This window comes from Hylobates moloch, unplaced genomic scaffold (assembly GCF_009828535.3).
Source record: "Hylobates moloch isolate HMO894 unplaced genomic scaffold, HMol_V3 SCAFFOLD_7, whole genome shotgun sequence".
Classification (NCBI taxonomy): Eukaryota; Metazoa; Chordata; class Mammalia; order Primates; family Hylobatidae; genus Hylobates; species Hylobates moloch.
In genome coordinates, this window is record NW_026652282.1 from 96,389,117 (window position 1) to 96,413,507 (window position 24,391).

A 24,391-nucleotide genomic window follows, 5' to 3' on the forward strand; every position below is an offset into this window, starting at 1 on the left:
TCCTTGCGCCGAATTTATTGGTCCTACTGCAAAAATATAGCTGGCTAATATTTATTTCAGTCTTGTTTTTGCATTCCAGAATAAATATTGGCAACTGATGCTCTTACAATAATTGATACAGAAATGGTGATTTTCAAATGTTGTTTCCTCTTCCAGAGTCTAATATTGTTTTAGTATCTGTGGATGAAATACTGTTTACTCTTGCTCTGTAATTGTTCTATGTGAAATGTTTCAACTTGACATTTGATTTAGAATTTTGCTGATTCATTTAGAATTCTTAACTAATATTTAATTTCCTCTTTAGCAGAAGGACGAACACTGGCTTACCTGCTATAGGAATGGGGTCCGGATCCAGTCCCCAAGAGAGGGTTCTTGGATCTTGCACAAGAAATAATTCAGGGCGAGTCTGTAAAGTGAAAGCAAGGTTATTAGGAAAGTAAAGGAATAAAAGAATGGCTACTTCATAGAGCAGCCCCGAGGGCTGCTGATTGTTTTTTATTTTTTTATTTTATTTATTTATTTTTTTTGAGACAGAGTCTTGCTCTGTCACCCCGGCTGGAATGCAGCGGCCGATCTCGGCTCACTGCAACTTCCGCCTCGGAGTTTCAAGCAATTCTCCCTGCCTCAGCCTCCCAAGTAGCTGGGATTACAGGTGCCTGCCACCATGCCTGGCTAATTTTTGTATTTTTTAGTAGAGACAGGGTTTGATCATGTTGGCCAGGCTCGTCTTGAACCCCTGACCTCAAGTGATCCGCCCACCTCGGCCTCCCAAAGTGCTGGGATTACAGGCATGAGCCACTGCGCCCTGCCCTGGTTGCCCATTTTTGTAGTTATTTATTGATGATATGCTAAACAAGGGGTGGATTATTCATGCCTCCCCTTTTTAGACCATGTAAGGTTACTTCCTGATGTTGCCGTGGCATTTGTAAACTGTCATGGCGCTGGTGGGAGTGTAGCAGTGAGGACGACCAGAGGTCACTCTCATGGCCATCTTGGTTTTGGTGGGTTTTAGCGGGGTTCTGTACTACAACCTGTTTTATTAACAAGGTCTTTATGATCTGTATCTTGTGCTGACCTCCTATCTCATCCTGTGACTTAGAATGCCTCAACTCTCTGGGAATGCAGCCCAGCAGGTCTCAGCCTCATTTTACCCAGCCTCTATTCACGATGGGGTTGCTCTGGTTCAAACGCCTCTTACATACCTGCTGTACTAATATTTTGTTGTTTTAAATTCATTTTATATAAATGAAACTTCTTTCTTCTGAAGCTTATAGGTATCAGTCTTACCGCTTTTCAGTCATTCATTATATGTGAATGGTATACGTACTCTGCGTAGCACCTTACTTATGGAGTTCTTACTGCATTTTTCTCAATGTTTGCTTGTAGGGTTATCAGCTAACACCCGCGAGCATCTATAACATAGGCCAACTGACGCCATCCTTCAAAAACAACTGTGAGTATACACATAAGTGTGCCTCAAGACTCTTATTTTGAAATAATATTCAATTATTATATTAAGGTGATTCCAATTATGTTGCTAGTGTAGACCTACCCCTGAATTAGTAAAACATATGCCATTAAGGGCCTAACATGTTTGAAAAAGAATATTATGTAATTGGTAAACGGCATTCTAATGCAACCTGAAAAAAAAAAACTCGGCTTATTTTATTACTAAGTAATGTATGAGGCAGACCCCTTACCAAACTGTTAACCACCACCCCAGATTTATAGTAAATAAATATCAAGTATGATAGTATAAATTGGGACAATTAGGTTAGTGAAGTTCAATTTTCTTCTTCAATGACAAACTCTTGTTTTTTTTTTTTTCCTTTTTTTGAGATGGAGTCTCACTCTGTTGCCCAGGCTGGAGTGCAGTGGTGCAATCTCGGCTCACTGCAACCTCCGCCTCCTGGGTTCAAGTGATTCTCCTGCCTCAGCCTCCTGGGTTGCTGGGATTACAGGTGCATGCCACCACACCAGGCTAATTTTTGTATTTTTAGTAGAGACAGGGTTTCACCATGTTGGGCAAGCTGATCTCAAACTCCTGACCTCAGGTGATCCGCCCACCTCGACCTCGCAAAGTGCTGGGATTACAGGCGTGAACCATCTAGCCCAGCCTACTTTCAGTGACAAACTCTTATATCCATGATTGGGGTGTAGGAAATCTAGCTGTTGTTTCCTATGATAAATTTTAGAAAACATAGCTAGCTCTTCAAAATACTCTCAATGGATGCATTTAAAAATCTCAGCAGGAGAGGCAAGGAGCAGAGAATTTTGTTTCTCAAAAGGGAGTATCAGTTATAAATGCTGAAAAACGCAGATCCAGATAATGGAACACTCTACATTCTATAGATGTCTAGAGCATGATTATTTGATTGGGTAAATATATTACAAGTTAAACAAGGTGAATTTAAATTGGATTCCTTATTTTTGACTCCAGACTGCATAGGGAATTCTCAATTAAATTTCTGATTGTTCTCATAATCATATACAAATATTTAATACCACAAAATGTTTTTAGAGTGATAGCTTTGGAGGAAGAACTGATACGATGGTATAGGCTAAATCGTTTTTGACAGTAAAATTTTAACAGAAATTTTTAGTACAACATTAATATATACGCATTAGATTAAAGAAGTGAAAAGTTGAAGTCTATCAAAATTTGAAAGAGGATAGGGATGGAATAAGGTTGGGAACGTCTGCTGCACATATTATTAATGATCAAAAATAAAAGAAATAAGAAAACAGTGATTTTACATCAAGACAGTTGCATCAAAATGGCTGCATTAAAATGTACCCTTTTTCAGAATAGCCAATTGTTCTGTTTTATTCAACTACTCACCATTTAAGATGATGGCAGAGGTAACTTTCTTTAATATGTATTGAAAAGAGTTCTTGATGCTATCAACAGCTTTCCAGAGGGGACAAAATAAAAAAAAAAACTTCATAAGGGACGTTCAAAAAGTATAAAATGTAAAATTTTAAAGAACCCCCACAGCAGTCCTGAAAGCACACAGGAAGTCACTCATTCTAAGTGTTTGTGAAGATCCAAGTTTGCTTGCAGATGTTTTCACTGTGTTGGTGAAATAGGTTAACCTGGACATGCAAGTAAGTTTCTATTCTCAGGCTTCAAACAATGTTCACACAAGACTATCTCACGTATATCATTGGCATGGTAAGCCTTGCCTGGTAGTAAAGACCAAGGTCAGCCTTACTAGAATGTGAAGTTCGCCAATTTCATCTTTACTGTCTTCCTTTCAATGCTATTCTGTCCTTACCATGTTATTTTTCGACCTCTATGTGCCAAATATTCACAACTCCATAGTGAGTACTCCTTGCTTCTCTCCCAGGCCTATGCACCCCTCTTTGTACACATACCTGTTGACACTTTGCTGTTATGCAGCTATTAATTAGAGAAGATTTGATACACAAATTCATCATAATGTGGCAATACCTTACAAGTCCTACCCCATCTAGAGGGAGGCATGGTTTAACATGTGGTTCCTATAACTGAATCCCTTGATGAGCTGAAGGGGAAAATATGCCTCAAATCTCATCATGTAGGTATGTAAGGCCTTTGCCTACTTCACTTCTCCGTAAGGCTGCCTTTGTCAGGGTATATCAGTGACATGAAAAAGATATGTACAATATATTTATTATAGAAGGTTAGAGCTTGATTATTTATGGTAAATAATGTTGGTGTTGTTAAATACATTAATTCTTACCGTAAATAGAAGAGTACCAAGAATTTTATTATAATGTGTATACATCTGCAGCCTGATATTCTTTGGGATTTTTTTTTTTTATCTCTGGGTCCTTGGTGATTTCTATGGCTATTTTATTTTTATTTTTATTTATTTATTCATTTTTGAGATGGAGTCTCGCTCTGTCACCCAGGCTGGAGTGCAGTGGCATGATCTTGACTCACTGCAACCTCTGCCTGCCGGGTTCAAGCAATTATCCTGCCTCAGCCTCTTGGGTAGCTGGGATTACAGGCGCCCACCACCACGTCCGGCTAATTTTTGTATTTTTAGTAGAGATGGGGTTTCACCATGTTGGTCAGGCTGGTCTCGATCTCCTGACCTCAAGAGATCCAACAGCCTCGGCCTCCCAAATTGTTGGAATTACAGGCATAAGCCACCGCGCCCAGCCATCTGTGGCTATTTTAAGCTATATAATTCAATAAATTTTAAAAAGAAATTTGTCTCCACTATCATTTGAACTTAGTAATACCTTCTGTAAAGCCTTACTTATGCTACCTATTCTACTGTGCTATAGATGTACGTATATATTTATATCACAGTCAAAGTAACAATTTAGGTAATGTATTTAATGTCTCCTGTGAAAATAATCAGTTGGACAACTGTGCTCCTCCTGAGTTGCATAAGGTTTGTAATAGCAGTAAGTATCAAAGGTAAACATTATTTTTTTCTGTAAAACCACATCAACATTTCAAGTTATTCACAGAAAAGGTTAATGTAATGAAGAAATAGTATGCATACATTGGTTCTACATTGTCAAAATGTGATTTATAATTGTCACTCTCTTGACACTTATATTAACAATTTAGAAATTTTTATCTTTCAATAATGTGGTCTTGTGTTACTACAAATAAATGCAAGTTCAATTAACAGAATCTGTTTTCAATATGAGTTCTCTGATACAGAACTCAGTATCTATTGCAAAGTTCTTTAGGTTACCAAATTACTTTAAGAAAAACATAAATAGGCTGGGCATGGTGGCTTATGCCTGTAATCCCAGCAGTTTGAAAAGTCAAGGTGAGAGGATCGCTTGAGCCCAGCAGTTTATGACCAGTCTGGGCAATATAGTGAGACTCCCATCTCTACAAAAAATTTAAAAATTAGCCAGGCATGATGGTGCAAACCTGTAGTTCTAGCTATTCAGGAGGCTGAAGTGGGAGAATTGCTTGAGCCCAGGAAGTCAAGGCTGCAGTGAGCTGTGATCACGCCACTACATTCCACCCTGGGTGACAAAGCAAGATCCTGTCTCAAAAAAAAAAAAAAAAAAAAAAAGAAGAAAGAAAGAAAAACAGAAATACAGAAATAGACCATAACAAATAGCAAATGTTGCTTACATTGATAGACAATCCCATCATTTCACTTTGCAGTTTGTTATAGTTATCTGTTTTATTCACAAATATTTTAATTTCACATCTTTGATTTAAAAATGAAATATATTTTACTACTCACCAGCTCTTCATTTGGTTGATGTAAATAATATATAATCAAATGCCTGTATCAACAAGTCAAACATATTCTGTAAATATATACACCTGCTAGGTACCCACAAAAACTAAAAATTAAAAAATAACTTATGAAAGGAGCAGAGAATTGAGTGTGTTAAGTAACAATAATTTGTTCTATATATAGCACATGTATTTTATATCACTTGCAGGAACTAACATGATGTCTTGCACATAATATACATTCAATAATATATTCAATAATTAGTTTAATAATAACTATCAATATTATGACAAAATAACAGCATTTCTAGAAGAGGGGTACTCAATCAGGAATGCATTTTAGCAAATGAACATACACATTTAAAGCACAGGAAAACCTGAACTTTATATTTCCACATTCTGCGCAGTTTTTGCTTTTGTTAATCAAAAATTTAAATGATCCTTTATAATTATCAGTTGAAGCCAAAACACATGGAATTAACTAAGTACTTAAAGAACTGTTTATCGTAATTAATAATATAACTTAGCCAACTGATAACTCTTAAGACTATCTGCCACACAAATTTTTCACTCAATAGTCTGTGGCAAAATTCAACAAGACTAACAAGATAGTTTAGCATGCGTCCTTTCTAAGATACTGCAACTTTTGTGAAATAAGTGAAAGTTACCTCGTTTTGGAAAGGAAAGTAGCCAAACAGTTATCAAGGTAGTTTCAAAGTTACATGTTCATCCATATTAGATAATAATAGTAAAATAATTTTATATGTATGTTTTCTGGTTTTCAACATATGTCTTTCAAAAATCGGATTGACTTTTTAAATTATACATTTTCAAAACATTAATATCTTCTTAAATAAAAAATATAGGTATAACTTAAGTAACTGTACCAAGTAAATTAATACATGTCCTATAAGAGGATATTATGCTTAAAGAGTTTATGACACAAGAATATTGATTTTTATTTCGCTATTTGAAAATGTATATTAGTCTTAGCTTTAGTACATATGACTCTAATTTAAACGTAGCATAGCTCTTTCAAATAAAATACAGACATTTTAATTGTGTGGAAGCTTTTATATGCTGTGTGAAGTGACTATTTGCATATTACATCATGTTTCAATTGCATTTTGCTCTTATTTAAAAATGACTTTTTCCTCCAGCAAATTAAACATATGGCCCAGACAAGTAGTACATTGTGCACATAAAATTCATAACAATTCCTTTCAGAGATTGCCACTGTGTAGATCTAAGTACAGTTGTCCAATTAGTTCTCTCATAACAAGTCTTTAGAGATGCTAATAAACTAATACTAAAGTAATAATGAAGATACTATTAAAATATGAAAACCAAATCATATATGTGTGGCATATCCATTAAATGTATACATAAATTAATCTCTATATAATTATTTGTGCTTCCATAAAGTATTCTCAGTGACTTCCTAGGGTTTTAATTGTGTAAGAAAATACTCTTAATGTGTTGCAAGTTTCTTAGCATCATGAGGAATTGCACTGTTATTCAGATAGCTGGATTAACAAGAAACTGAGTCATCCTTGAACGGCTTCCTCTCCCTTATCCCCCGTAATAAATTTATTACTAATTCCAGTCAACTCCAGTCAGTTTTAATTCCTAAATATCTTCACTCCATTTCTACAAACATCATACCAGTTTGGATTTCCATCATCTCTTTAGTACTAGAATAACCTTCTAACTAGCTCTCCCAATTATGCATTTGCACTCCCAAAGCCATTCTCCCAATTCTTGTTGCTCCTAGGAAAATAACAAAATCTGTATCATGGTTTATAAAAGACAACCTGATCTGGTTCCTCTTCAGCATCATATATTCCCTCACCCTCCTCATGAATAGTTGGGCCCCACTGATCTACTTTCAGTTCATTGAGCACATGCTCTCTCTGATCACAGGGCCTTGCCAGAAATTGTGCCTTCTGTTGTGAATACTACCTTGCATTCCCCATCTCTCCTAATACTTACATCACCAGTACACCAGTTAACTCTTATATAAGCCATCAAAACACGAGCTTAAAGGCTTTTTTTTTTTTTTTCTGGGATCAGGGAAGACTTCCTGCTCGCCACACCCCCTAACACAAGGTGAGCATTCTGTTATATACCCTAATAGATAACATCATGTACCTTCATCATAGCAATTATTACAGTTGATAATTATACATTTATTTTTGTGATTCCTTGAGGATTCCTGTCTCCTCCACTAGATGTTAATTAACTCCATGTGATCAGGAACAGTATTTGCTTTCGCTCAATATTGTATTCTTAGCATCTAACACACTGCTAAGGATATACCAATGATTTAATAAATATTTGTTGACTGGATAACTGAATAAACAAATAGGTATTATTTATGAAAAAGTCATTTGTATAATTTTTGATGATGGTTGGTCTGTGACTGTTCGATTGCAGACGATATTTTTCTACCTTCCCCCCAGTGGCAGCTGTAAATATTGCAGCCTGGTGAAAAATGAGAAGTCTCAGTAACTAAGACCTCAACAAAGGGTTGTATATATGAGCTATCAACTCATAACTGACAGCAGTAAAAGTACTGCTATGATTTTAAATGTAATGTTATCTATACAAGCAGGCGAAACTTATAAATGCCTAACGCCACATTTGCATTATTGAACAGTCCAGCAAAAATTTTGAGTAAGTTTCACTTGCCCTGTTTCATGCAGCACGAGGTTCACATTCACATTTTAAGATAGCAGATAATCAAATCATATCACTGCTATGCTTTATTAAATAAGCAAACTCAAATGTATGTCAACTGAGTTATAGTATAATTTATAAAGTTTTAAGATTATTGCCAATATGGCTTACATTTCACACTATATATGTATGCATACACGTAATACAGTATGAATATATTGCCTGAATATATGACTATATGGAATATATATATTGAATATATATGAACATAATTGAAATATGGTGTTAGTAAATGAATTCCTTGCTAAGTGATATAATTCTTAGTTCATATACTCTCCTGGCTAAGCTTTCTTAGTTCTGCTGTAATAATACATTACACTTTATATGTATTACACTGAATTGCACTCGGCTATTTTGCAATGACCCAAATTTGCCTTAAATTCCATATATCTACCATAATTCATACATTTTATTCTCCTGGTCATGTTTCCGTTTTTTCATCTGCTAAAAGATTGACGATTTTAAGACAGCATGATGAGTGCTAGACTAGTGCAGTCAGTCTGGGGAGGAATCTGAGTTCTGCATTTTTTTTTCTTTTTTTGGCAGAGGAGTCTTGCTCTGTAGCCCAGGTTGGAGTGCAGTGGCACGATCTTGGCCTCACTGCAAACTCTGTCTCCCGGGTTCAGGTGATTCTCCTGCCTCAACTTCCCATGTAGCTGGGACTACAGGCGTGCGCCACCACGCCTGGCTAATTTTTGTATTTTTAGTAGAGACGAGGTTTCACCATGTTGGCAAGGATGGTCTCAAACTCCTGACCTCAAGTGATCCACCTGTCTCGGCCTCCCAAAGTGTTGGAATTACAGGCATGAGCCATGGCGCCCAGCCTGAGAATCTGCATTTCTAACCAGCTCCCAGCTTTCCATGGACCACACTTGGAGTCACAAGGTAATGAATCAGGGGATGAGAAACTTTTGGAAAGAGCTAGATGATAAATATTTTGGATATGGGAACCGTGTAGGCTCTGTTGCAACTACTCAGCTCTGCCATTGTAGCTCGCAGTCAGCCACAGACAACATATGAATGAGTGAGTGGGGCTGGGTTCCAATGAAATTTTATGAACACCGAAATTTGAATTTCCTATAATTTTCCCATATCATGATATAGTATTTGTCTTTTTATATTTTTTCAACTGGATAAAAACATATACATCATTCTTAGCTTGTAGGCCATACAAAAACAGTCTGTTGTTGCCAACCACCCTGCTGTGGTATAAGATGCCAATTGATAACTGTTGTAGAGGCTGGAGGGGAGGTAGAGTGTGATAGGATAGGCTTTGTAGAAAGGATTACAGCTGAGCTAGGACTTGAAGAAGGAAGGCTTTTCCTGGACAGACAAGTAGGAGAAAGTGAAAGACAAAGACGTAAGCCAGCAACAGCATTAGTGTGTTCTCTGAACTGAAAGCATTGGATTGTGGCCAGAGAAGAACAAGGTTCTAGGTTGAGAAGGCTCAATGAAAGGGGGGTCCCTTAAATGCATGTCTAAATAGTTTTAAACCTTAATGAGTAGTGATGTCAGGTGAGCATCCAGAATGACCAGTGGCGGATGCTATTAAGTTCTACATTTTAGAACTTCAAGTCAAGAGAGGACTGGACTACTGGGAGGGAGAAAGAATAGAAATAAGTGAGGAAACCAGGAAAAACTGCACTTAAAAGGCCAAGACTCTTTGAAAGTGACTACAAAATGTTCTCAAATGAAAGCTTTGTGGACGCTTTATATAAATGATCAGGGCTTGCAAATTTATTGATGAAATGGGAAATATGTATCACATAGCCGGACAGAGCAAGGCTGTCAAGCCATTTTTCCATTGCTACAGAGCACACAGCAGATTAAAAAGGGAAGCTAAGAACTGAGGATTGAAGATTTGAAAAATGGTCTCCCCAGATGCCTCAGTGTCTGACTGACTTTGCTGATAAGCTACAGAGTAGGAATACACGCTGAGAGGTAAAATGAGCATATGGGTTTTATAAACGATGTTTCTATTAGTTCTCTGGAGGTGGCAGTGAAGTGAGATAATGAAATACTACAAAAAAACACCAGAGCTGGAAATTATGAAAAATGGGATATCCAGTACAAAATTAACAAAATCCAGTGCTTTTGGAAACTCTCTTCTACCAATTATTTTTCTATTTCCCATCTCGTTCTCACCCATTTCCCCGCAGGATGCTGTACAGTTGTTTTGGAGGTATGTTTCATTGGAATAGTGGAGTTAAGATTTGCTGAGAAACTACTATAGAAAAAGCATGACTAATAAAAAATCTCATCATCCAATAAATGCTGAATTTTACTACCATTTAATAGATGAGGAAAGAGAGGCTTGGAAGCCTACTTTATTATCCAGATCTCCTCTAAAATAGGCAATACATATGCCATTAGATGTGGCTTACCTATAACCCCTGGTAAAAATTGGGAAGCAGAGCAAAGGGAGAATTTCCGCTTTTCCACAATAAGGGAATGCTAGTTAAACTTTCAGATGTACAGGAAAGATTTGTCTCTGGCTTTGTTCAAATCAGAAACAATTACCTCCAAGTTTTGGTCACAGCATTTTAGGTAATTTTTAAATACTGGCTAACCATGAGAGGAAAGGAAGTAAGTTTTTATTAATAGGAGTTAGAAAGGGTAGCAAATATAGACATAGTAAACTTAATAGGGTTTAAAAAAAAATTCAAAGGACCTGTGATCAGGTTTCCCACCAAACAAGAGAGATGTTAAATTTGGTTATAAACTATCGTGTATTGAGCATCTGCTCCATGCCAGGCACTATTGGATAGTGTACAAACTATGTCCTTTAATTTTCACAACATTCTAATGACAGTGGTTATTATTACCCATATTTAACATATGAGGCCTAGGGGCTTAGGTGAGTTATCCACAGTCCCCTGAGTCCTGTAAGTTTCTATTGTGTCAATCTGGTAATATTAAGTACCTAACACATACCAGATGTTAAACAAATGTTAACTATTGTTTTCTTGCTAGTATTGTCATTATTATAACTGACATTTACTTAACTCTTCCAAGCCTTACTTACCTTAACCATAACATGAAAGTCCACACAAAATAAGTGTGTCAGAATGATTAAATGAAACAGCCCACTTAAAGTTTCTAGCATACAGAAGCCACTTAGTCAATGTCAAAACCCTATAAATTTTCTCTTGAAGGATGTTTTTTGTTTTTAGATGAGGCTATATAAGACAGTGGATATTGATGCTTTCAGCTATTTAGTGGCATGCCCCTGGATAATGAACTTGATGTTTATCTTCAGAAAACAATGTTTGACTAGAAAATAACTTTTTTTTCAAGTGCCTGTGATCAGGAGGTTAAGAGAGTTTATGGCTGAAATATTCAGCATACACCTCAAAGTTTCTTAGTTTTTTCTATTTCATATGCTATTTCCTTTTCCTCTCTTCCTATAATTTGTCTCCCTAAGAACTTAAATAGATATTTTCTACTGTTTGTGTATTTAACAAAATAGTATTATTTATAATGCAATTAAAATAGTCTAAACCATTGGTGTCTTAGTCTACAAGTTGTCTCTTTTTTTTTTTTTTTTGAGACAGAGTCTTGCTCTGTCGCCCAGGCTGGAGTACAGTGGCGTGATGTCAGGTCACCACAACCTCTGCCTCCCAGGTTCAAGCGATTCTCGTGCCTCAGCCTCCTGAGTAGCTGGGATGACAAGTATGCACCACCACACCTGGCTAAGTTTTTTGTATTTTCAGTAGAGACAGGGTAGGCTGGTCTTGAACTCCTGGACTCATGTGATCCGCCTGCCTCAGCCTCCCAAAGTGCTAGGATTATGGGCATGACCTACCCCACCCAGCCCCAAAAGTTGTCTTTTAATAGTTGAAGCAATGTTTACTGGTAGTGCATAGGCGCTCAATAAATGTGTTAAATAAATATCAGTTGAAAGAGTAAATGAACAACTCTTTCCATTATTACTTATTATTTTTATGTCTTTAGATTTCCACAAAGAATGCTTCCCTAAAATTGGATATGTACTTATCTCTGCAAATTCATTTTGACAAAACACATCATGTTCTCCTAGATATAAAAGCACAAATGAATTAATTTTTATTACACTTTACAAGTTAAAATTATATTTGAAATTGATTTTGCTACTTGATGTGCTAACATTTAAATGCAGCTCAGCTTCCTTATATTGTTTCCTTCATAATGCTTCTCTTCATTTAAAATTCATTTTGGTGAATTCTGGCACTCCTTGTGCCTTTAAAGTGTAAGATAAAATTTCAGTTTACAACCTGATCTTTATGTTATCAACTAACAGCAACCTTTGATTCCAAAAGGAAAAAAGAAATGACCAAGTATCCCTAGCATGTTAAGAAAAACTCCTGATAGTTTAGTCTTCTCCAAATTTGTCAAATAAAAGCACAGCTAGAATGTATATTATTAAAAAGAGTAATTATTTGGGAAAATGTTTATTTGAGAGCTTATGATTGAAAAGCTAGCTCAGGGAAAGAAAGCCCTGATGTCAAATTAGGGGAAAAAAAAAATGAAGATAGGGCAAGATTAGCATGCATTGTAATGGCGGGTGCTAAATAAGGCTCTATAAAACAGTGCATATTGATAATTTCAGCTATTTAGTGGCATGCCCCTGGATATTTAAAAAGATATTTGGATATAGTTTACATGAAACCTCCAAATTTCAATAGTTTGTGCCACCTTCACCATAATAAATGAGTTCCTGCTCTGTTAATTTCCATGATAGCTGGTTGTTCAAAAGAGCCTGTCACCTCCCTCCCCGCGCTTTCTCTTTTGCACACACCAGCTCCCCTTAGGATTCTGCCATGATTGGAAGCACCCTGAGGCCCTCACCAGAAGCAGATGCTGGCACTATGCTTCTTGTACAGCCTGGGCTTTTCTAAAAATATTCTGTACTTACAGTTTGGATGTTTGACCCTCCAAATCTCATGTTGAAATTTAATCCCCAATGTTGAGAATGGAGCCTAATGGGAGGAGTTCGGGTCATGAGGTAAAATCCCTCGTGAATGGCTTGGTGCTGTCCTCATGGTAATGAGTGAGCTCTTGCTCTGTTAGACACCACGAGAGCTGGTTATTAAAAAGATCCTGGCATCTTTCTCCGTCTCTCTTTTGCTTCCTCTCTCACAATGTGATCTTTGCACATGCCAGCTCCCCTTCACCTTCCACCATGAGTGGAAGCAGCCCGAGGCCTTCGCCAGATACAGATGCTGGCACCATGCTTCTTATACAGCCTGCAGAACTGTAAGCCAAATGAACCTCTTTTTAAAATAAATCACCCAGTCTCAGATATTCCTTTATAACAACACAAATGGATTAAGACAGAAAGTGAGAAGTGGCTTTTGAGCTCAACATTGAAGACAGAATAGAATTTAGAATTTGGAGGGGGAAAGAGAAAGAGTACCTCAAAGTGTGTGTTGGAGTAGGGGAGCTTCATGAAAAACTTGGGAACCAATGAGTGTTGAATGAGGCAGGGCTGATGGTCTGTGGCCTTACTGGGTTATACTCAGTAATAGGAGATCAGCTGGAATAGGTAAGGTGACAGCAACTTCCAGCAGCTCTATCTTCATTAAATGTTATGATATCATGAACCAGAGAACATAAAGTTCTAAGTTTATTTTGGGGGAATGTTATGTAAATCCAAGATCATTATTTTTGATTCTTCATATTAATAGGCAATGCATTAAGTGTGCATTAGAACCAAAAATGGATAACCAAGGAGATGGTAAGAGGCAGTTGCCGATTTGGTGGTTTTGATATTTACGGTAGCTCTTCTAAAGAGAAACTCCTGTTAAGTGCTTAGAAATATGGGACTGGCCAGCCTAGGCAACATGACAAAACCCCATCTCTGCAAAAAACTAAAAATAAAAATAATAAAAAATTAGCCAGGCATGGTGGCACATGTCTGTAGTCCCAGCTACTCAGGTGGCTGAGGTGGGAGGATTGCTTGAGCCCAGGAGTTTGGGGCTGCAGTGGGTTGTGATTGGGCCACTGTACTCTAGCCTGGGAAACAGAGCGGGACCCTGTCACAAAAAAAAAAAAAAAAGAAAGAAATATGGAAATGGAACTCTCATCTTTGTCTCATAGTTTTGATGCATTGTGCTAATTATTACACGTGTAACAAACATCCCTTGCCACCAGGTGGCTACAGAATTATGCCATGTTTTCAGGAGCTTACGACTCCAATGTGGTGAAAGCTTTTCCAACTCACAACTTATAAAAACTGATAATCTATTTAATGTTCTATCTACTATCTAGACACCTTTTAGGAAAAGTCGACTTGAGTTCATCCCTTCTCAATATTCATAGGTTTAGAGAATTGATTTATATTCCCAAAGGGGGCACTAAAGCAAATGAAATAGAAGGAATTCATATGATTTGTTTCCAGTTTCTACTGAATTCATTGAATTCTGATATTTAAAAATAATTTTTATTCGTGTTCCATAATTCACTGATCGAGATTCCTTATGGCAGAGTTATAGCTGTGAGAAGAGATGTTCACTGAATTAGAGCAAGAGAAGGATAGCAAGGCTCTTTAAAGCCTTAAGTGGAAGGTCAGAGGCAATTTGAGTAGTAGTAGTTGGCAGAATACAGATTCAGTGTCTCTGACTTCATTAAACGTTATGATACCATGGCCTACAGAACATAACGTTCTAAGTTTATTTTTTGGGAAAGTTATATAAATCCAAGATTTTTTTTTGACTCTTCATATTAATAGGTAATGCATTAAGTGGGCATTAGAACCAAAAAAGATGTAACCTAGTTTTTAAAAGGCAAAACACTGCAATTAACATATCAAAATACTCCTGTCACAAGGAAAGGATGTTGTTCATTGCCCTAAATTATTCATAAGTTTTCACATAATTTGCTATAAACTATAGACTGACAGAAGAGTCCAGAACTAGTAGTTGATGTTGATACAATGAATTTCATCTTTTTCCCCTTCTACTTGTGCCTATGAGGGTTATAATAAAGAATGAGTGGACTAAGGTATCTGGAAAATATATTCTTAAATATTAGATTAATGAACTAAGGTAACGATGGAGAACTATTATGTGATCAGCACTATGCCAGGAATTACTGGGGTTGCAGAAAAGTATTGGCCAAGATATCTGACCTTCACTTAAAATCTTATTGGTGAGATAAGATTAATTAACATAAAATAAAGAAAAAGAATAGTGTGCTCTAAGCAATAAGGTTTATACATGTACGAAGAGTTGAGGAATTAATGAAGACTGCATTTCAGAAGATCCTTAAGGAAGTGCTCTTATCAACTGGGATGAATTGTATAACCATTTTCTGTCATTATCTCTTTCATATCATTGCACAGTCTCCTTCTTATGCCCCATGCAGGCCCTTGCACATGGTAGGTGCTCCATAAATATTTGCTGCTTGATCAAATAATTTTTTGACAAGGATATAGTAAAAGCAAGCAAAAGAGAGACATTTTGTTTTTCTGTTGAATAGTTATCTTGAGAAAAAAAATCTACATTAACCATGATAGAGTACCTTATCATTAGATCATAGGATTGGAAAGTAAAGCTTATAAATCTGCTTTCTAAAGAGTGCGGTGCCCAGTAGCTCATCCTCACAGCCTTGAAGAATGAAGACCAAAACTGGAAGGCCTAGTGGATCCTGAAAACAATTTTAGTTCACTAGTCTGAATCAATTAGACATGACCTATAATATCAAGACTGCATGTGGCTAGTAGTTAACTTTTCAGCAGAAATGTTTCTCTAATACTTGGTATATGTAAAATTTGATGGAAATATTTAAATAATGTGAATTTGCTCTTTTTTTTAAAAGCAGTATTTAAATAGTATCTATTTTATGTCTAACAAAGGCAAGAGTTTTTATCTTGATATCTGTATCTATCTATCTATCTATCTATCTATCTATCTATCTATCACCTATCTATCTTTTAATTGAGATGGAGTCTCACTCTGTCGCCCAGGCTGGAGTGTAGTGGCACGATCTTGGCTCACTGCAACTTCTGCTGCCCGGGTTCAAGCGATTCTTGTGCCTCAGGCTCCCGAGTAGCTGAGACTACAGGCGTGCACCACCATGCCAGGCATATTTTTTTTTTTTTTGAATTTTTAGTAGAGACAGGGTTTCGCCATGTTGGCCAGGCTGGTCTCGAACTCCTGACCTCAGGTGATCCTCCCACCTCGGCCTCCCAAAGTGCTGGGATTACAGGCGTGAGCCACCGTGCCTGGCCAATATGGTTATATTAAAGAACTCTTATTTGTTTAGAAATGCTCCTCTTAAATTTCAGTCCTCCAAATAAACAAAACACATTGACCAGTATTTGTTGCAACTAGTAGTTGGCAAGTACATAATTTTATTGGAACATGGTTAGGCATAATTAGAACAGTAGCACATTACCAAAGGTAGTGATAGAATAACAGCCACCAATGAAGTAAAAACTTTGGCGGAATTTCTGTAGGTGAATTATCTGTACTACAAAGATGCATTTTGACGTGTATGCATGTTGAGAGCAATATAAGAATTTAGGATTAAGGGTATTGATATCATACTTACATATAAAACAATTATTTTGGGTACCACAACTGCTTTTCAAAACTGTCGAATAATGAACGTGTGTTTTTCGGAATGGTGAATTAGATGGAACCACACCTTCATAAGTGAATGGCCCAATGTAAACTATTAAAACCCACAATTAATAAACAACTAGTCACGTTATTTTTCCATCTTTTTATATTTATATCTGTGAAATGATCTGTGCATCTAAGAGAGTATCTATACTCTGGTTACCCAACAGTTTGGAAACGGGTCTCCATTGGAAAAACAGAAACATGGGTTAATTTGTATCTTTCCCTTCAATTTGCTATTATTCTAGAATTTTAGGTGAGAAAATATGCCCGTTTATGAGTCACAGAAAAGCCTGTGCCATTTAATATCTGGAGTACGCTTTCTTCCCCGACTCCTAAAGTGGGTAATGCTTACTTTTAAATTGTTTTCCTCCTCTTCATTTTTTAAAAGCCGTTAGCCAAGAAGGGCCTAGGATATCACTTGTAGTTCTCATTTTGCTGAGAAGTTTCTGGTATTTGATTCCATTCTACTTCAAATGTCTGAGAAAAGTTCCAAACCTCAACTTTGGGCATGAAACTTCCCCATACAGGGAGGACAGGCAAGAAAGTAATGGAACATTTTATACCTATTGTAAGAACCAAGCATTTATGGGAACGTGAACCAACTGGATCTCTTACACATTGCTAGCAGAAATATAAATTTGTAAAATTACTTGGAAAAAGTTGGCATTATCTCTTAAAATCGAACATTCACAATCTGTATTTGATGTTTTGTTTTAATATTTAATTAATTAATTATATCTATAGAGCCATATGTGGAGATATGACAATGGTGATTCATACACCAAGGGTTATAATTAATCCAGTTCTGTGCACTAGAGGCCAGATTATTCCTAGAATTCAAGGATGGCAAGCCCCTAAGCAGCATCATTTGGTAAGGCAGCATACCAGGCTAGGACAAAAGTCAAGGGGATATAGAGAAAGGCACTTGTTTTGGTGGGAACACTATTAACTAGAGTAGTGCTTGGTTCATAAAATTTTATCTATGAATATTTGCTGACTTAATGATGCAAAAAATGCAGAAAAAGGTAATGATTATTTGCCAATGGCTGTTTGAGGTGGCAGATTTTCAGTCATAACCAAGAGAAAAAAAAAGAGGTACATCAAATGGATAGTTTTCTGTTTTGTACATTTGAGAGAATGTGAGTTCCCTCCAGAGGCACAGGAAAGATGTGTCATTGTCCTTCAAACAATTCAAGGATAGTGATCTACAAATTTGTTGTCAGGAAATATTAGGCAATTTAAAATAGTCATTCAACGTATATGTCAATGTAAAATAGTTGGATCTAAAGCAAATTTCTTTTGTAAGGGGAAATTATAAGAAGAATAGAAAATTGTAGAATTATTAACTAAAAAAAATTCCAAAATTTTTTACCAGATCCAGCACAAATGGTAATTTGAAAAAAAAGAGAGAGTTGGTATTGGTGAGTGGGGAGATGTTTAGTTATGACAATAGCTATTAATTATTAAATGTTTAACAACTAATGTCAGGTAGTGGACTAGACTCTTTGCAAGTTATTTCTTCCAATTCTCACAGCAGTCAATGAAGTAGTTATTATTGATTCCATTTAACATATGTGAAAACAGAGGCTACAAGAACTTGAGTGAATTTACCAAAGTCCCACAGCTAGTCAGTGACAGTGCTGGGATTCTGAGCCCAGATCTGCCTGATTCTAAACTCACATTTTCTTCACTGGAAGTTGACCTATGTTTGCAGTCACCGTGTTGAGTGAATGAAGCAATGGGTTCTGAGATGTTTCTGGTCACCTACCCACTCCCTCCTTTAAGCTTGTTCTTCTATATAGAGCGTGGGGCCCCAACCCCAGCTCTGCTGTCTACAGCACTGCCAAGTGACCCATTGGGCTCCACCTTGACCAACTGGGCATCGAGCGGTGCAAAAGCAAATCCCTCTCAAAGCTGGGAGAGTCACACCGTGGGCTACTCCTGCATGCAGCTGGGTACATATCTCCTGGGTCCTATGACCTGCCTAAAAAAAGTGAGAGAGTGGAGAGACAGATCCAGGCAGCTCAGTAACTGCTATTACTAGAAAAATGTGACTTTGTCTGGCTGGGCACGGTGGCTCACTCTTGTAATCCCAGCACTTTGGGAGGCCAAGGCAGGCAGATCACAAGGTCAAGAGATCAACACCATCCTGGCCAACATGGTGAAACCCATCTCTACTAAAAATACAAAAAAAAAATTAGCTGGGCATGGTGGCGCACACCTGTAGTCCCAGCTACTCGGGAGGCTGAGGCCAGAGAATCCCTTGAACCTGGGAGGCAGAGGTTGCAGTGAGCCAAGATCGTGCCACTGCTCCAGCCTGGCTACAGAGCGAGACTCTGTCTCCAAAAAAAAAACAACAAAAAAAGTGACTATGGTCTGTACCAGGTTAATAGAAGATACTCAGTACATATTATCCTTGCTATTACATTATCATAATCATTACTAGCTGTGAAGCTTTTAGCAGTTTACATTAATCCCTCTTAGACTCAGTGTCCTAGTCCATAAAATAAGGTTGACACTACTGGAATGATCTATGATTGTCATGGTGATTACATGACAAGAAAAATCCATTTAAATTTCTGGGCAATTTGCTCATTAAGTGTTGGTAAGACAGACAGATAAGTGGTTTTCTCCTTTTGATGTGGTGAAAATGAGATTATAATTATCTTGCAGATGATGGCACCCATGTATTTGCCCCACATTTCTACTAGATTCCTGACAAGCTAGGCTGCCCCAGCCTTTTCATTCTCTGTATATAAACAGTCAGCTTAGACCTAGTGCTAATAGAATTCCCTTTCCAGTTCTTTCTTGTAAGTTAGAACTACATTCAAGGCTTATTCCTGGCCCCCTTTTTTTCCATCATGACACCTTCAAATACTCAAGTCCCCACTAATCTCTCTCTCTCTACCACATAATTTGACTATGATCAATTTCTCATTTATTCCTTTCATTCACCTTGTTAGCTTATTAGCTAATTGGTAAACCCTTTGAAAGGTCTATCTTCTCATAAATCTTAGTACTTACTGCAGCACCTATCCCAGTGCCTTTCATAAAGTAGAAGCTAAATAAATAACTATTGCTGGATAAATTAATGTAAGTTATCTATGAAGTCAGCCATCAATTTTTGTGACCAAAACTGGAGGCAAGCTTTAGAAGATTGAATGTCATAGTTTTAGCACCATATAAAACAAGGTGCTGTTTTACGTGATAAAATACAGGATGAAAACTCATTTAAAATTTAGAAAAGATTAGTTTGTGACAGATGAACCCAGGATAAGGTAGGTAAAAAATAATTTTTTTGAAGGAAGACCTCACCTCATACTATTCTTGTGTTAAAATTATGGATGGTCAACTTGCCTTCCTAGGAAATGTATTTGGGGGGGACTTCCACACAAAGGACATGGCCTCCATTAACCCAAGGTCCTATTTATGTTCTGATCATAAATCAGATCAGATCAGATAGCAAAAGAATGTACACAATCTGCATTTCATTTACAATCTTACTATTTTCAGACAATTGAAACAAAATGTATCAGTTAAAAATATATATCTCAATAAATACTTATTGATTGATATGTAAAACCCAGTAAAAAAGATGACACATCTTTCCTGACAATTAGCAAGGATTAATATAATGACTTCTCTATACCATAGTTTGGTATATATTTTAAACATTATAATTCTTTCAACTATAATCTTTATCAATGCTGTTGAACCAAGAATAAAAGGAATGTGAACATCAAGTATGTGGGTGATATGGAATGGGAGTAGAAGATTGGCCCGTGCCTTTATATAAACCTCCTTGTCTTGATGTTCCAGAGACTGGCCTCCTTTTGAAATAAAAAGAAATACCTTCTTCCTTAGAAACATGTCAAGGTAGGGTGCTCACGTGACCTAATAACCTTGCAGATGAATGTTTATAATGATAGTTTTATTATTTTCTCTTTATTATTTTAACACAGAATGAATGCTATTTCAATATATCTTCATCCCTTACCCATAAACACAAATATCCCACTGATAATAAGATGTGAGAAGGAAGTCTTTTATATTGATTTTTAAAACTTAATTTCTTCAAATAATATAGTCTTGGGGCTCATCTTAGAGGTCCATGTGGGTAGGTTAGAATCTGTCAACATAATGTCTTTTTCTCAGCATTTTTCCTAAGGGAAGCATGCTATTTCGTTTCCCTTGTAATTATTTTTGCTTTTTTTTCCTGCTAGTGTACTTTAATTTTATTTGGAAATTTGATGATGGAAAAGTATGATTATTTAGATTTTCTAATAATATAAAACACTTTTTGTGATAAAGACTATGAATTCTCTTTGCCTGTAGTTGAATGAAGTATTATTTAGGATAGAATGTAGTATTCAACAGGAAGAGCAATTTGTCTAAAAAATGCTTCTTTCCTTGTTGCATTTACCCTCTTGCCAGCTTGATGTATCTGCACTGCCTATTTGTTCTTTGTTACTGTCAAGATAGCAAATTTCTATCTAGAGCAGATGGTGTAACTGCCATTGTTCAAATGCTTCAAATTCATTCTGCTGCAGGATATTTTTTATCATTATCTAATTTAGCAATATTAATAAGTTGAATCTATGGACTATTCTGCCTGGGATGTCTAAACATTTGTTAAATAACTGAACATAAAAATATATATTGTTTTGATATCATGAAAATTGTATCAAAATTTATTTGATTATTTCTTAACAGAAATCAATGTAAAGATGTATTTTATTAATATGTTCAAAGGCGTCATTCTCTCTCTATATATATATACATATATTTGTGAATGTACACATATATATGCACATATATGTGTGTGTGTTCATGTATGTATTCTAAGCAGATAAAACTATTGTTTTAAACACCTAGTGATCTTACATTTTGCAGAGGTAGTAAAAAAGTACGTTAAATATATATGCATGTGTGTATATATATATATAGAGAGAGAGAGAGAGAGAGTATGATGGTAGGTAAATGCTATAAAATTGTAGCTATTAGTCATTAGTTCTATAAATTTATTAGCTGTGTATGAATCTATAATAGAAGGTACTTGTTTCCCTTACTACTTCCTCCATTACTTATCTCAATTGAAATTAAAAAAATCTTGATGTGTGCCTTCATACACTTAAATAGAGTGTTTAAATTTAAATCAATTTTTAAATTACAAATGTTGGCCTTTTTATCTATATGTTCTAACAGCATGCCCACTCACCCCATGTAGAAAGCCATCATACTTCATATTTTACCATCAGGAAGGAATTAGAAACAAGGCTAATTTTTTTACTCTCCACCATATTTTCAATAGTAAAATGATTAAAACTGGACCAACAAACATTTTTCATTTAACTTTATCCTTACAGCGTTAAAAAACAAGGCAATAAGTGAAAATTTGCAGAAATATTAATAACTTTTAAACAAATTATACTCACATATAAGAATTCAGTAAATAGAATTCTGCAACTTATCATGATTTTTCAGTGATTATTACTTTAGAAATTATTTCATTCAGTGTAGTCTGTAAATCGTGGCCAGGCATGGTGGCTTACACCTGTAATCCCAGCACTTCGGAAGGCTGAGGTGGGTGGATCACTTGAGCTCAGGAGTTTGAGACCAGCCTGGGCAATATGGCAAAACCTTGTCTCTACCAAAACTACAAAAAATTAGAAGGGCACGGTGGCATATGCCTGTTGTCCCAACTACTAGGGAGGCTGAGGTGGGAGGATCCCTTGAGCCCGATGAGGTAGAGGTTGCAGTGAGCCGAGATCACATCACTGCATTCCAGCCTGAGTGATAGAGTGAGACCCCATCTTAAAAAAAAGAATCAGTAACTAAATAGAATTCTGCAACTTATCATTATTTTTCAGTGATTACGACTTTAGAAATAATTTCATTCAGTGTAATCTGTAAATTGAAACAATATCTCATAGTTGGACAATTGTACAATCAGCAATGATCGATTCTAATTTAACAAATGTTGAACAAATCAACAACTATTAGGGTGACTATATATTCTACTTTTCCTAGGACAGTCACAGTTTATGCTTATTGCACATGTATTAAATATAATTTTTAACTCTCAAAAGTGTCCAATTTGGATGCTAAATTATATACTCATTCTGATGCACCCAGGTAAACCTGCGTGTTACATGCTGATATATATAAAGAACTATAAACAAATGTCCCTTACCTGAAGAAGCATACAAAACTTATTAATGATGCAAGATATATATAAAATTCTTGCCAAATGTGTTTTTTATTAAAAGCTTCAATTTTTGGTATAGCCAGTAAGCACTGTGAAAATTCAGAGAAGAGATATAAGGATATGGATTAGAATGGTTAAGGCTAGTTTAATGGAGTTGCTGTACTAAAAGACATTGTGGGCATGAAGTCACATAGTTATGGGGATGAAGACGAATATGGTCTACAGCTGATCAATCAACAGTGGAAATAACTGAATATAAAGAAGAGTATGTTAATAAGAATAATAGGTAAGGACTCAGAAATTCTGGTCTCTTGTCCTGCTCTTCCACTGGCTAACTTTGTATCATTGACTAAATTACTTCTTCCTTTTGACTCTAGTTTCTTGATTTGTAAAATGAGGGATTGAACTGGATTCATCCATTCATCAGTTTTTTTATGACGAGATTACTTTGTGCAAGGCACTCCACTAAGGACTATGTAAATGATCTTTCAAGTTCCTTTCCTGCTTTAATTTTTATGGTAATCACTTTTGTCACCAATACCTCCAATGATATAGTTGTAGCCAGTTTAGAATCACGTGCTTCTCTGTCAAAGAAGAACATTTCTTGCAGGTAAATGTTCCCAAACCAACAAATATTTGTTGCATTAAATTGAATTGAAACTTTTTTCTTGCAAGTACCCTTTGTTTCCTAATTGGATTAGAACCATGTTTTCATTCCCTGTGATGGTAATGCAACCCTAGAGTGATAAGGGACTCTGCCAGGAAAAGCTGGCTTTTCAGACTGTGAATATAGTTGTTATGTCAACAGGTAACTGAGGGTGCAGCCAACTCAGCTGGGAAGCATGAATTCTGTGCAATGGTTTTTTTTTTTTTTGTCCCTTCTTGCAAATGAAACCAGTTTCCTATTTGCCCTATCTCCACGATCTAAAGAATCTTGCTCTCATTCCCAGTGCTAATCACCTAACAGGAAAGATCATGCTCCCGGGAGTGGAGTTATGGCACTGAACAGCAAGGAACTCTAGCAACTCAAAGAGGCTGAGGTGTCTTCTGTGAATCCAGCTGATTCAAGGCTACAGGCCCACTTCCCAGTGCAGGTTTTCCTATTTTGAAGGGAGTTGGAAAAGTAACCCTAAAACACCAGTATGGATTATACATCACTTTTGATAATACACACTGATGTTCCGTTCCACTAACTGGATAAGTTGAGGATAGATCTAGCCTAAAAGGAATCTGATGAGCAAGAGAAAATTATTTTTACTTGTCAAATATTCATTCTGTACTTGAAAATTGTGGCATGATAAATGTAGCTATATGTTTATCCATAATTAAATCTGGAGCCTTCTTAATATATAGTAGATGCAAAATACAAGATCAAATGCAGACCATGTTTAAGTTGATAGCTCATTCTTTTATCTTTGTCACTTGTCAGAAATCAGAGACAGATATTGTGCGTGCATGTACAGGATATAGTTAAATCCAGGTGGAGTCTACCTCTGACTAATGTATGCTTTTCACATTGATATTGATGGTCATGAAGCTAGCAGTAGGGAATTAAATGGAGAGAACTCAAGACTTTATCAAGACAAGTTGAATGAAAACTAAAAGTAAGAAAAAACAGGAGTTATAATAAAT

General features: G+C 36.3%; 1 protein-coding gene and 1 non-coding gene across 4 annotated transcripts in view; both read left to right on the top strand.

The window, feature by feature from the left end:
* The window catches only part of HTR2C (5-hydroxytryptamine receptor 2C), a 327,242-nt gene that overhangs the window by 24,124 nt on the left and 278,727 nt on the right, over positions 1 to 24,391 (top strand). For all 3 annotated transcript variants that reach the window (XM_032757497.2, XM_032757498.2, XM_032757499.2), the window contains exon 2: positions 1,387 to 1,453. The gene's annotated coding sequence lies outside the window, so the exon portion shown is untranslated. The remainder of the gene's footprint in view (positions 1 to 1,386; positions 1,454 to 24,391) is intronic.
* LOC116812363 (small nucleolar RNA SNORA35) lies at positions 18,387 to 18,514 on the top strand. Its single transcript, XR_004370664.1, has one exon. It is a non-coding gene; the product is annotated as a small nucleolar RNA SNORA35 (small nucleolar RNA).